The following is an 11,300-nucleotide window of genomic DNA, read 5'->3' as shown; positions in this document are numbered from 1 at the left end:
GCAACTTGCGTTTGGTGAAGATAGACTTGTGCACATCCTAGCCCCTTGAGGACCCAAACGATAGTGCAAATATTATATATATATATATATATATATATATATATATATATATATATATATATATATATATATGTATTCCAAAATCCATATCTCTTCCACACAGGGATTCTTGCAAGTTCATTCCCTTCACAACACATTCATTCCCATCCATAATTTTGTGATAATTTTGAACAAACTTTGAGCATCAATTTCGCATTCTAAGCTCCAATTTCGGAAAAGAAAATAATCAATCTTTCTAAGCAATTCACAAACCTTGGTCTCTTGACCTTCTTCCACGAAATTGTCTGGTTGAGCCATATAAATGCGCTCGTCAAGATTGCCATTCAGGAAGACAGTCTTGACATTCATTTTCCAAATCTCATAATCGAGAGCTGCAGCTATGGATAGAAGTATGCGGATGGATTTAAGCATCGCGACTGGTGAGAAGGTTTCTTCATAGTCAATCCCTTCTTTTTTGGTGTAACCCTTAGCCACTAGTCGTGCTTTGAACGTCTCGACGTTCCCATCCTTATATCCAATTTTTCAGGACCCATTTGAAAGGAATTTTGAAAGTGTACATGCAAAAAAAAGAACGAACCAAAGAAACAATAAAAGAATCAACAACAACGATCACAACCCGGCCATAACCATCATTAATCTTCTTCTTCTTTCTCAAGCGGCCACAAACTCCCGAGACCCATCTCTTGCGCGCGCTCTGTATAAGAAAAAGAAAATCACCGCAAGCTAGACGAGGATGCCGGACCGAGAAAAAATACCGGAGAAGAAAGAGTTGACAGCGGTGAAGCTATTGGAGGTAAGAATTGGGTTTAAAACTCCTTTTCCTGTTTCTTCTCGGCCGCGTGCTCAGGAGCTTCGGTGAGCATTTCAGATGAGGAATAGATGAGGTGGACAGTCTGGGTAGCTCGATTCCTCAAGCGAGGTGAGGATTTTTATGTCTCAGCTGAGGGAATTTTGAAAATTAGGGTTTTGGATATTTGTTTTGGGGCTTTTCATTTTAAGCGTTTATTGATGAGATGGAAACATTTTTGGAATGGTTTGTGCTTTGTTCATGCTGAGACTGCGATGAATTTCAGATTGAAACTCTGTTGGCCGTGTGTTGTGAATCTGGGATTTTTGAAATTCTTCGTTAGTCTCGTGAAATGATTTCGTGTGAATTTGTTGTTGTTGATGATCTGAGATTGTTGAGTTAAATTGTTTTGATATTCAGCGATGTTTCGGATTTTGGCTGAGATTTTCTCTCGTGTGTTGTCTTGGCCGAGTGTAATGGTTAGCCTCATGCCGTGAGTCTCGTTGCGTCGAATCTGAGAATATGTGATTTTTTGTTGTCTCTGAATTTCAGAGTTTTATTTATATTTGATTTATGTTCGGAGATGATTTGGTTTAACGAGTTTGTTCTTGCATTTTTCTGTCGGACGGAGGCGGTTTTTCAGTGTGTATTGGATATGAGATTTGATTGTGAAATATTGGATTGTTGATTGTTTATGATCTGTTTGGCTGAAATATGGATTGGGGACGTTTATGTTTCGGGTTGGTTTCAGCCGGACTTTGAGTCGAATTACTTATTTTTTGAAACTCGGCCCAACGAGATGTGAATACCGAATCTGAGAATTTGGATTTTTGGTTTGAAGTTGTCTTGATTAGCGAATTGAAACCTAGTCTAAATTAAAGTTTCAGAATTGGTATCTTGAGAGGTTTCGGTGATTTGATGACGTTGGTGTGATTTGAGAACTTGTTGCTCGAATTCGTTTTATTTTCGGTTCTAATTTGGAAATTGTTTGGTTTTGAAACTATGGTTCGATGATTTGTCGGAGTCTCGGGACCTCTCGTGTCTCAAGGAGAGACAAAAGTTTGGATTTCAAGGATTGAGTCTGAGTTGAAATTATAGGTTGATTCGATATAGGTGTCTGAATTTCGCAGCTTATTCGCAAATCAAGTCGAGACGATCAAGAGCCGGCATAATCGAAAGCATCGAAGTCGGAAAATATAAAAATTAGACAAGAGTAGGTCCCGATCTATCTCGTGAGTATCGTTAATTGCTTTGTAGTGTTTAGTACTCTTGAGTTAGATCGTAGATCTAATTATTTTGATATTATTTTTAAAAATAATTGGGAATTATTTTTAAAAACGTTTGGGAATTTAATTTTAGTTAATTATTTGGAATTCTCGGTTTGTATAATTTCTGATTATTTATCTATTTAAGACTCGTTAAAAATAATTATTGGAATTTCATTTCGTACTAGTTTTTTCAGTACAAAAGCGTACGGGCCTTACATAACGTTGAATTTCCGAAAGACTGTATAATTAATAAATTAAATTCTTGAACCTCGAACCGACTTGCAATGAATCCCGACGACGAACCTTAATCTCTTCAACGTTTCTGAATCGAATAACTAACATAATCTCAACTTCGAATCCTAGTTCTCTCGATGCTCCAGGACGTGTCAGATAGTCTCGAGAAGCGTGTGAAGCGAGGTGACCCATCGAGTCAACAAGTGTTGCGGCGAACTATTCAGGGTAAGTGCAGAGACCTAAGTCAACTACTTACCAATGGAATAATCATGTTTACGTGCATTTTATGTGATAGTAAACATAGTAAACATAGTAAACAAGAGTATTTGAAAGCCTTAAAAATGAATAATCCTTAAGATTAAGGCTTCGGCCGCTTTTCTTGAAAAGTTAGTTCGGGTTCGCCCGATAAGTTCAAACATAGATTTGTGAAACCAGCCTCTGCTACGTGAGATAGCTATCTCTTAAGTTTTGCGCTTGACCCGTTAGAACGGGGGAGACAGGAGAGTAGTGATCAACTCTCGGATTCGAATCGCGGGTAGAAGTACCGGGAGTCACGTTCTGAGTCTTCAACTTAAAACACTAACGAGCATAAAAGGGAAATGATAATTCCTTCGGGGTTTATCCCGAGTCTCTCTCTTGTAAGTAGCATAAGTGTGTACTCTGAATGCTGCAGAGTACCCAAACTTCAATATACTGTTGTTGGTGGTACCTACAAGTCATTTACTTGTTTCGAGGACCATACCTATCCGGATGGCGCTGAGTACTCAAGAAGAGGCCTACTGAATGCCCCGTACCCCCAATGAGACTGCTTCGTGAGACGCGTGCTCATTGTCGACTAGAGACTCGGGCAGAGGCCCACCGAGTGCCCTGTGCTGCAATGGGACTGCTTTGCAAAACACGAGCTCATTGCCGACTGGAGACTCAAGCAGATGCCATGGAGTGCCCCGTGCCGCAATGGGACTGCAATCGCGAATCACGAGCTCATTGCTGGAAAAGCTCCGAACTCGCCGACGCCACGATGAAGATGGTACCACTAGTAGACTAGACAAGCGATAAAACTCTCAGGCCGCCAGACGACTACTGCTCGAAGTCTAAGGCTGGTCTCTTGTCGTTCCGAAGGTTATAGCGGGGGATGTGTGTAACCTTGCAAACGACAAGTACTAGTTAGAGTGTGCACACGGTAGTCATGCTTTAGAACTAGTTAGATTTACATCATGCATTCTTATGTGCTTGTTTGCATGTCACATGATATCACATGACATTAGTTGCTTTCCTTTCCTAAGTTAGACTCCCACTTACTGAGTCAATCGACTCATAGTTTTATGACCCTTGGTAATGTAGAGAATGGCAAGGCGGTGATGTGAATGAAGAGACCGAAGACAAAGGCCGGACGTGTATCTCTTGACCTATGGGCTAATGGGATCTCACCCGGGATCAAACTATTATATAATAGTATTTTGTTGAACCACTTCCATAATCTACGCTCCTAAACTATCTCATGTATATATACTTAAAGCCAGGAGCTTGTGTGTGTGTGTGTGTGTGTGTGTATATATATATATATATATATATATATATATATATATAAAAAAGAATCATTATAAGACTCAAGGTTCGGAAACTAAAAACGAAAATTCTCCGGGATTTTCATATAACCATTTTTGATACTTATGTATTATCATAGTTAAATTTTGTTTAATATAAATATTTAGGGTTATTATGTTTATTTACTTATTAATCTGTTTGATATTGTATGATGTTGTGATTATATGATATGCGACTTGACCGACGTTGCGGCTCCTGGGCCAACGGGTGCTAACGGGTCGTGACAATACTAATGACTCCATATGAAAAAATGTGTATAATGATATTTTGTTGCCTACGTTAGTGTCTAGACTTACCACTATGAATCACACTTTTTCCTTTACCAATTTCCGATTAGTTGTCAAAATTTTGTTCAGCTCAGAATATCCTCGACAAAGTTCTGAGCCATTTAGACTTCGTCATATTTATCTAATGCAGTAAATTTAGATTCTATTGCGGATCTAGTTATTTAAAATGTGTTTGGGAGGATTTTCAAGACACAACCATATTTACATGACTTAATACATATCATCTAGGAAGTATAAAACAACATGCCAATGAATCCAGATATTGCCAGTATTTATCCTTTACTGTCGATAGATTTCAAGGACATTTGAGCATGAAGCTTAGTTCTACGGTTTTATTCATGTGGACTACTTGGGAGAATGTTGTGTAGATAGGTCTGTATACGACATATAAAGACAACAAAATAAGGAAAATTGAATGTTTGTCTTTTATTAATGTTTATTTTATCTCGAATTATTATATTAGGTTCATCCTCCTTAAATCTTGTTTGAAGAGATGAAATGAGATATTTCATGATAATTAAATATTATTTATGATCGCGATTTCACGATGAGATCGCAACACGTTTAAATTTGTAAAAGAAATTTTGATGAACAAAATTAGTTGCGTTGAATTCTCTGCGGCATAATTTAGTTTGGTAAAATAATTTTGTTAAAGTTGTTCGAGTGAAGCTGCAAGAAGTTGTTCAATACTCGAGTTACTTATGTTACTTCACCTACCGCACAAACATAATAAGAAACATCATGTTTCATATTCAATTATTTATGATGAGATATTCTCAGATATTTAGTTTCTGAGAATAACAGATTGACGGGAGATTTTGGTGTTAACCTAATAAAGCTCGTTGTGGGTTGAATTAACTCTTGTTATGTAAATTCACGCCACTTTAAATATTGAACTAGTCTCCCTACCTTGGAGATCATCATCGATAACTAGTTCTTGATAATTGAAATTTCTAGATCGTTGTTTGATCAGAGTTTGTAAGTGTGTGTGTTTGCAGTGACGTGCTTGATAATTTTCTGGAGAAGATTGGGTGAAACAGAGAGAGAGAGTCTCTAATCTAAGGGGAGCTCGGATTTACATCCATTAGAGAATTCAAAGAAGGAGGTGTTTGTGAGGGAGTCATCAAGCTTAATATTCATATTCCTTTGATTGATTGATATAGTGGGTTGTTTTCGTCCAGGCACATCAGCCTCCCTGAGTAGCTGGTTTATCGCTGAACACGGTTACCATTCTGTTGTGTTCTTTACTACTTTTTGTCTGATTGTTTGTTTGATTATCACTTTAATTAAAAATTTCTAAAAACAATAAGTTGCTCAACAAGTTGTTTCACCCATTAGTTGAACAACCTTCTTAATCACGTTAAGTAATTTCAATTGGTATCAGAGCAAGTCACTCAATTCACACAGTGTGATTCGGTTTGTTTACTAACGTGTGTTAAAGATGAATATGAAGGAAGGACAGAGAATTGATCGACCTCCACTGTTGGAAGGACACAATTATAGATACTGGAAGGTAAGAATGATAACTTTCCTCAAAGATGTTGATGATAAGGCTTGGTTGGCTGTTGAGAAGGATGGGCTACTTCAAAAGCTATAGAAGAGAAGGAAACTGTTTTCAATTTGGATCAAGAAAAGCGGGCTGAAGATCATCGCAAAGAAGCCATATGAAATTATAAAGCTATGAATTCTATATTCTCATGTGTCGATGAAAATATTTTGAAGCTTATCTCCAATTTTGAAATCGACAAAGAAGCTTGAGATATCCTTCTTGTTGCTCATGAGGGTCCGGACAAGGTTAGATCTCAACGTCTCTGAATGTTTACTACTAGGTTTGAAATTCTCAATATGAGAGAGCATAACACTATAGTTGAATTCAGTGCTAGAGTAAGATATGTCTAATGAGGCTTTTGCTTTGGGAGAACCTATTAAAGATGTTAGGCTTGTGAGCAAGGTTTTAAGATCCCTTCCATACAAATTTGATATGAAGGTGGTTTCCGTGGAAGAGACTCATGATGTTCAGAACATGAGACTTGATGATCTGTTAGGGTCTCTCAAAACTTTTGAGATGAATCTACTGATGAAGTAACCAGAGAAGAAGAACAAAGGATTGGGTCTTAAAGATGAAACTCACTATGAAGCTGAAGATCAAGGTAATATGTCCGATCAAATTGCATTTCTTGCCAAGAACTTTGGAATATTCACGAAGAAGATGAACATAAAGTAGGTGAGCAACGACATCAATGTACACCATACTCTCATAACAAAAGAGAAGGAAATTTCCAGAAGAGGTACAAATTTGGTGAAAACATCAATAACAGAGGCGAGAAGTCGAAAGGAATCAGTGCATAAAATGTGAAAGATTTGGACACATTCAGGCGGAGTGTTCAAATACCTTAAAGAAGAACAAAAAGTCATACATTGTTAAATAGAGTGATAGTGATAATGAAAACATCAAATGTGATGAAGAAAAACTAACTATATGGCTTTCAATGTTATCACATATTCGAAGGCCAATGAGAAAACTAACTCAAGTTCGAACCAGAAGCTGGTTGAACATCTTCCTGAAGAGTTGACCAGTGACGACGAAGGTGAAGTTACAGAGGAAGATATTGTCAAAAATATTATATGCTGAATGAGTAGTGGCTTGTAGAGTCAGAATATCACTAGTTTGAAGCTTGAGACAAGTGAACTTTAAAAGAAGATATACGATCTTACTGCTGAAAAGAATGAAATGATAAACAATGTTAGTGATTTGAGGGAACATGTGAAAGCAAAGATGACCGCTAATAGCTTTGCAAATAATATAGAAGACGGTAGCTGATACTTTGACATTGGATGTTCAGGGCATATGACTGGTGATAAGAAATGTCTCATATATTGGAAAGAGTGAAAGACTTAGTCTGTGACTTTTGGTGATGGTGTAAAGGCCAGAGTTGTTGGTAAAGGGAATCTCAATGTCAAGGGCTTGCCTCAATTGGAGAACGTCCTTCTTGTTAATCGGTTGAAAGCAAATCTTATTAGTATCAGTATGTAGTGTGACATTAATCATTATGTAAAGATGACTCAAGAATCTTGTCAGGTATTTGTGTTAACGCTCGGAATCGGATCAACACTAAGAGACATCAGTGGTTCTAGGGCCGGACCCTGAGGTTGCACGTTACGCTGGGTGTCACCAAACGCCTGAGATCGTCGACCGCTAAGGGATGATCAGGGGTCTATTATGTTTGTCACCTGTGATAGGAGACAAACGTGAACAAGAGGGATCCGAAAGGTTTTTCTTCGACGGCCACTCCGACGCTCAACATTAGTATTAGTGTAATGTAAGCGTGTATGGAGCAAACGTCCTCTAAGCTCAGAAGCATACTAGAGCGGATTTGGTGACTTGGAGTGAGGATCCCAGAGGGTATGAGCATGCTCAAGGTATGAATGGCTTATAGACTGTGAGGCGAGGAATTCTATTTATAAGAGTTGGAGAGCACAGATTGGGCCGTAAGGAGAAAGCCCATGGAGAGCCCATGGTGGGCGTCGCGCGGGGCCTTGCCAGTCGAGATAGCGCCTTTGCAACAATTGGCAAGGCCCGCGGGGCACTGGCGTAAATTTGGTGGAGTGTTGGGCTCCTAGGCGAGTCCTAGGGGCTCCAGGCGGACTCCCCATGTGGGTTCGCCGGTTTGGAACGTGAGGCCTGCCAGAGGCGAGCTGGGCCCGGTGAAAGGTGAGCGAACCCTGGGGCTTCGCCCCTTTTGTCCGCGGTGCCGCTCCTTGAGAGCTGGGCTCCGCGCGTCCCCTTTTCAAGGCTTCCAGGCCCCGCTCGAAGCCCGCGCAGCCTGCCCTCGTGGGCTGGGCCTTGCTTGAGGCTCCCGGGGTCTGCTCGAACCCTAGGTGATGCAGTCTGGTCATTTGGACCTCATTGGAAGCCCACGAAGCCTCCCCTTGTGCAGGCTGGGCTTCGCTTGTGGCTCGCGAGGTCCGTTCGGGCTGCGTCTATCGGAATTAATCTAGGGTTAAGAAAAGATTTAACGTTTCTAACAAGCGGCGAAAAATAAAATTTTTCTTTAAACAAGTAAAACGATTTTACTAACCTAGACAAAGAGCGAGCACATGTTTATATTTAAATTAAAACTATTAAAGAGCATTACTCATTTACTAACCTTTGTGAAGCTTGAACGTTGAGAAGCCTTAGGAAGGTTGAAACGTTCGTCTCCCCACGCAGCTCGTCTTTCTTCGTTCTTCGGGAACTTGAGTAACCAGTAAAGTTTCTATCACATAAATCACTCGAGATAAGAAGGAATAAGTGTGTTGGCACTTTTAAACACGACGACTCAAGAACAAGTCTAAGAATCGAAGATCTAAAACACTAGTTCAAATGTGGACCTAGGTGCCCAAGCAAAAACGAAAAGAACTAGAGAGAGAGAGGGAGATGGGCGGCCACGATGTCTAGAGAGAGAAGCTCTCAATCTCTAACTTATGTGGGATGAGAAAATGAGAGGTATGAGGGCTCTATTTATAGGAGAAGGATTACCTTCATTAAGGTAGTTTCCTCTTCTATAGAATATCGCATATTCATGAGCTGTTACCGGTCGTTTTCGGGAAACCGGAAATTAAAAAACAATTTAAAGCCGGCCGAGCTTCGCCGGCCGGAAAGCCCAATGGGCCTCGGCCTATTAGGCCCTAGCGCTCCCGGCCGTCCCGGCCCGCGCGCGCCCCGGCGCGCTCGGCTCCCCCGGCCCGCGCGTGCCCCGGCGCGCTCGGCTCCCCCGGCCCGCGGGCGCCCCGGCGCGCTCGGCTCCCCCGGCCCGCGCGCACCCTGGCGCTCCCGGGCGTCCCGGCCCGCGCGCGCCCTGGCGCGCTCGGCCGCCCCGGTCCGCGCGCACCCTGGCGCTCCCGGGCGTCCCGGCCCGTGCGCACCATGGCGCTCCCGGGCGTCCTGGCCCGCGCGCGCCCTACGCTCCAGGGCGTCCCGGCCCGCGCGCGCTCCCGCGCCCCCGGGCATCCCGACACATGCACGTCCCTGCTGCCCCGGCCGAGCGCCCATGCTGCCTCGGCCGGTCGCCCCTGCTGCCCCGGCCGAGCGCACCTGCTGCCTCGGCCGGGCGCCTCTGCTGCCCTGGCCGAGCGCACCTGCTGCCTCGGTCGGCCGCCCCGGCCGAGCACAGTTGCTGCCCCGGCCGAGCGCACCTGCTGCCTCGGCTGGGCGCCTCTGCTGCCTTGGCCGGGCGCCTCTGTTGCCCCGGCCGAGCGCACCTGCTGCCTCGGCCGGGCGCCTCTGCTGTCCTGGCCGAGCGCACCTGCTGCCTCGGCCGGGCGCCTCTGCTGCCCCGGTCGAGTGCACCTGCTGCCTCGGCCGGGAGTCTCTGCTGCCCCGGTCGAGCGCTCCTACGGCCTCGGCCGTGTGTCCCTGCTGCCCGGGCTGAGGGCTTCGGCTGCCTCGACCGGGCACACGTGTCGCCTCAGCTGGGCACCCCGCACCCATCCAAACGCTTCGCCCCGCGCCCATCTAAACGCTTTGCCCCGCGCCTGTCCAGGCAGCACGTCTTGCGCGCCCCGTGCCCGTCCGGGCGTTCAGTCTCGCGCGCCCCGCTCCTGGCCACCCGGTGGGCCTTGAGGGGGCCGGCCCAAGGCCTCCTCTAACACTATAAATACCCATCCTTAGGGGGAGGGAAAACAGACAATTCATTCCATCACCTCTCTTTCTCTCGAGAACTCTCTCCTCTTCCGTGCTCTTGTGACATTCCAAGAGCGCGTGCTCCTCCTCCCTCGGCTCAGAAATTCAAGGACAGCCCTCCACGAGAGGGAGCGGGCTCCTCTTCTGCGACCCGAGTCTCTGCAGTACACACTGCTCTCCTGCTTCTTGGCCCTTGAGCTCGAAATCCAAGCTACGAGGCAAGCGACCCCTCTAAAGTCTTCACTAGAAGCTACGAGCCGGGTCCTACTCCAAAGCCTTGGATTCTCAAGCCTCCGAGCCCAAGATAGCCCCCAACATTCAAACTAAACTACGTTCTGACCTGATCCCGACTAAAGGGTACGTAGGCAGCCAACCTTTGGCACGGTCACACCCCCTAAAACACACCTCAGGGTCTGGAGGGTGCAACTCGGTCTACGAGTTCCCATTTTTGGCCCGGGCGCGGTCACTTGGTCCGGCCTTGGATCGAACCGCCCAAGGTATTTAATCATTGTTCATTTTCGTGCGACAACATTTTGGCTCTAGAAGGAGGGGACTTCCCGACTTACACAGCCCAAAATCCCTTCTACAGCTCGACCATTTTCTTCTCAACTTGAGAAAGACATGAGTGGTCAACCACCCGTTCGTTCTGAGGGCGTGAATAACCCCAAAAACGCAACTGGAGTAAAGAAATACTTCATGCGCTCCCGGGCGCAAGGCGACAAGGAGTCTCTCAATGAAGAGAGCCACACTCCCTCGCCCCCTCCACCTCAGGACAGTCGGGACGACCGCATCCTTGAGATGGAGGAGAAAATCCGCCAGCTAAAGATAGCCAATGCAAGGTACCACCGCCAACTGGCGGGCAAGGCACCTGCGCAAGGCACCCCCCACGGGGAATCCGAGGACCTTATGGACGAGGGACATGACTATGACCCCGACTATGAAGGCTTGGAAATTTCAGTGGACATTGAGACTTCTCTCACCAAAGACGGGGAACTCCCTGTTGAGATCTAAGCCGGTCCGTCAAACCCGCCGCCTAAAACAAAGGCAATACCGATCTCTTCTCAAGAAGAGACCTCCCGACGTTCAGCCCATGACCGACTCGGTCAAAGAAGCAATGTCAGGGAAGGTCCAACAACTCGGCGAGTGAGGCGTGTGGCTCGAAGCTCACGCCCCCATACCGCCGGGCCGGATCTTAGAGATCGGCTTACTGACCAACGGAACGACCGTGATGAGGACCTCCGGAAGAGGCTAAGTGCTTGCAAGGGTCACAACCCTGCGGCCCCAATCAATGGGGACCCTCGCACGGCTCAAGGGTCGAATGAAAGGCGCCAGGTGACTCCTCCTAAACAAGGAGTGACCCCTAACACTGGCCTCGATGTCGTCACCATGATTCACAA

At 45.0% G+C, this 11,300-nt stretch overlaps 1 long non-coding RNA gene across 1 annotated transcript; it reads left to right on the top strand.

Moving 5' to 3' along the window:
• The first annotated feature begins 605 nt into the window (after positions 1-605).
• On the top strand, positions 606-1,444 carry LOC149390338 (uncharacterized). Its single transcript, XR_016300234.1, has 2 exons — positions 606-979; positions 1,268-1,444. It is a non-coding gene; the product is annotated as an uncharacterized LOC149390338 (long non-coding RNA).
• The last annotated feature ends 9,856 nt before the right edge of the window (positions 1,445-11,300 follow it).

Source organism: Urtica dioica, chromosome 7, assembly GCF_054948205.1.
Source record: "Urtica dioica subsp. dioica isolate 48M chromosome 7, U.dioica_male_clone48M_v1_H2, whole genome shotgun sequence".
Taxonomy (NCBI): Eukaryota; Viridiplantae; Streptophyta; class Magnoliopsida; order Rosales; family Urticaceae; genus Urtica; species Urtica dioica.
Note: the sequence above shows the minus strand (reverse complement) of the source record. Positions and strands in the feature narration are given on the sequence as shown.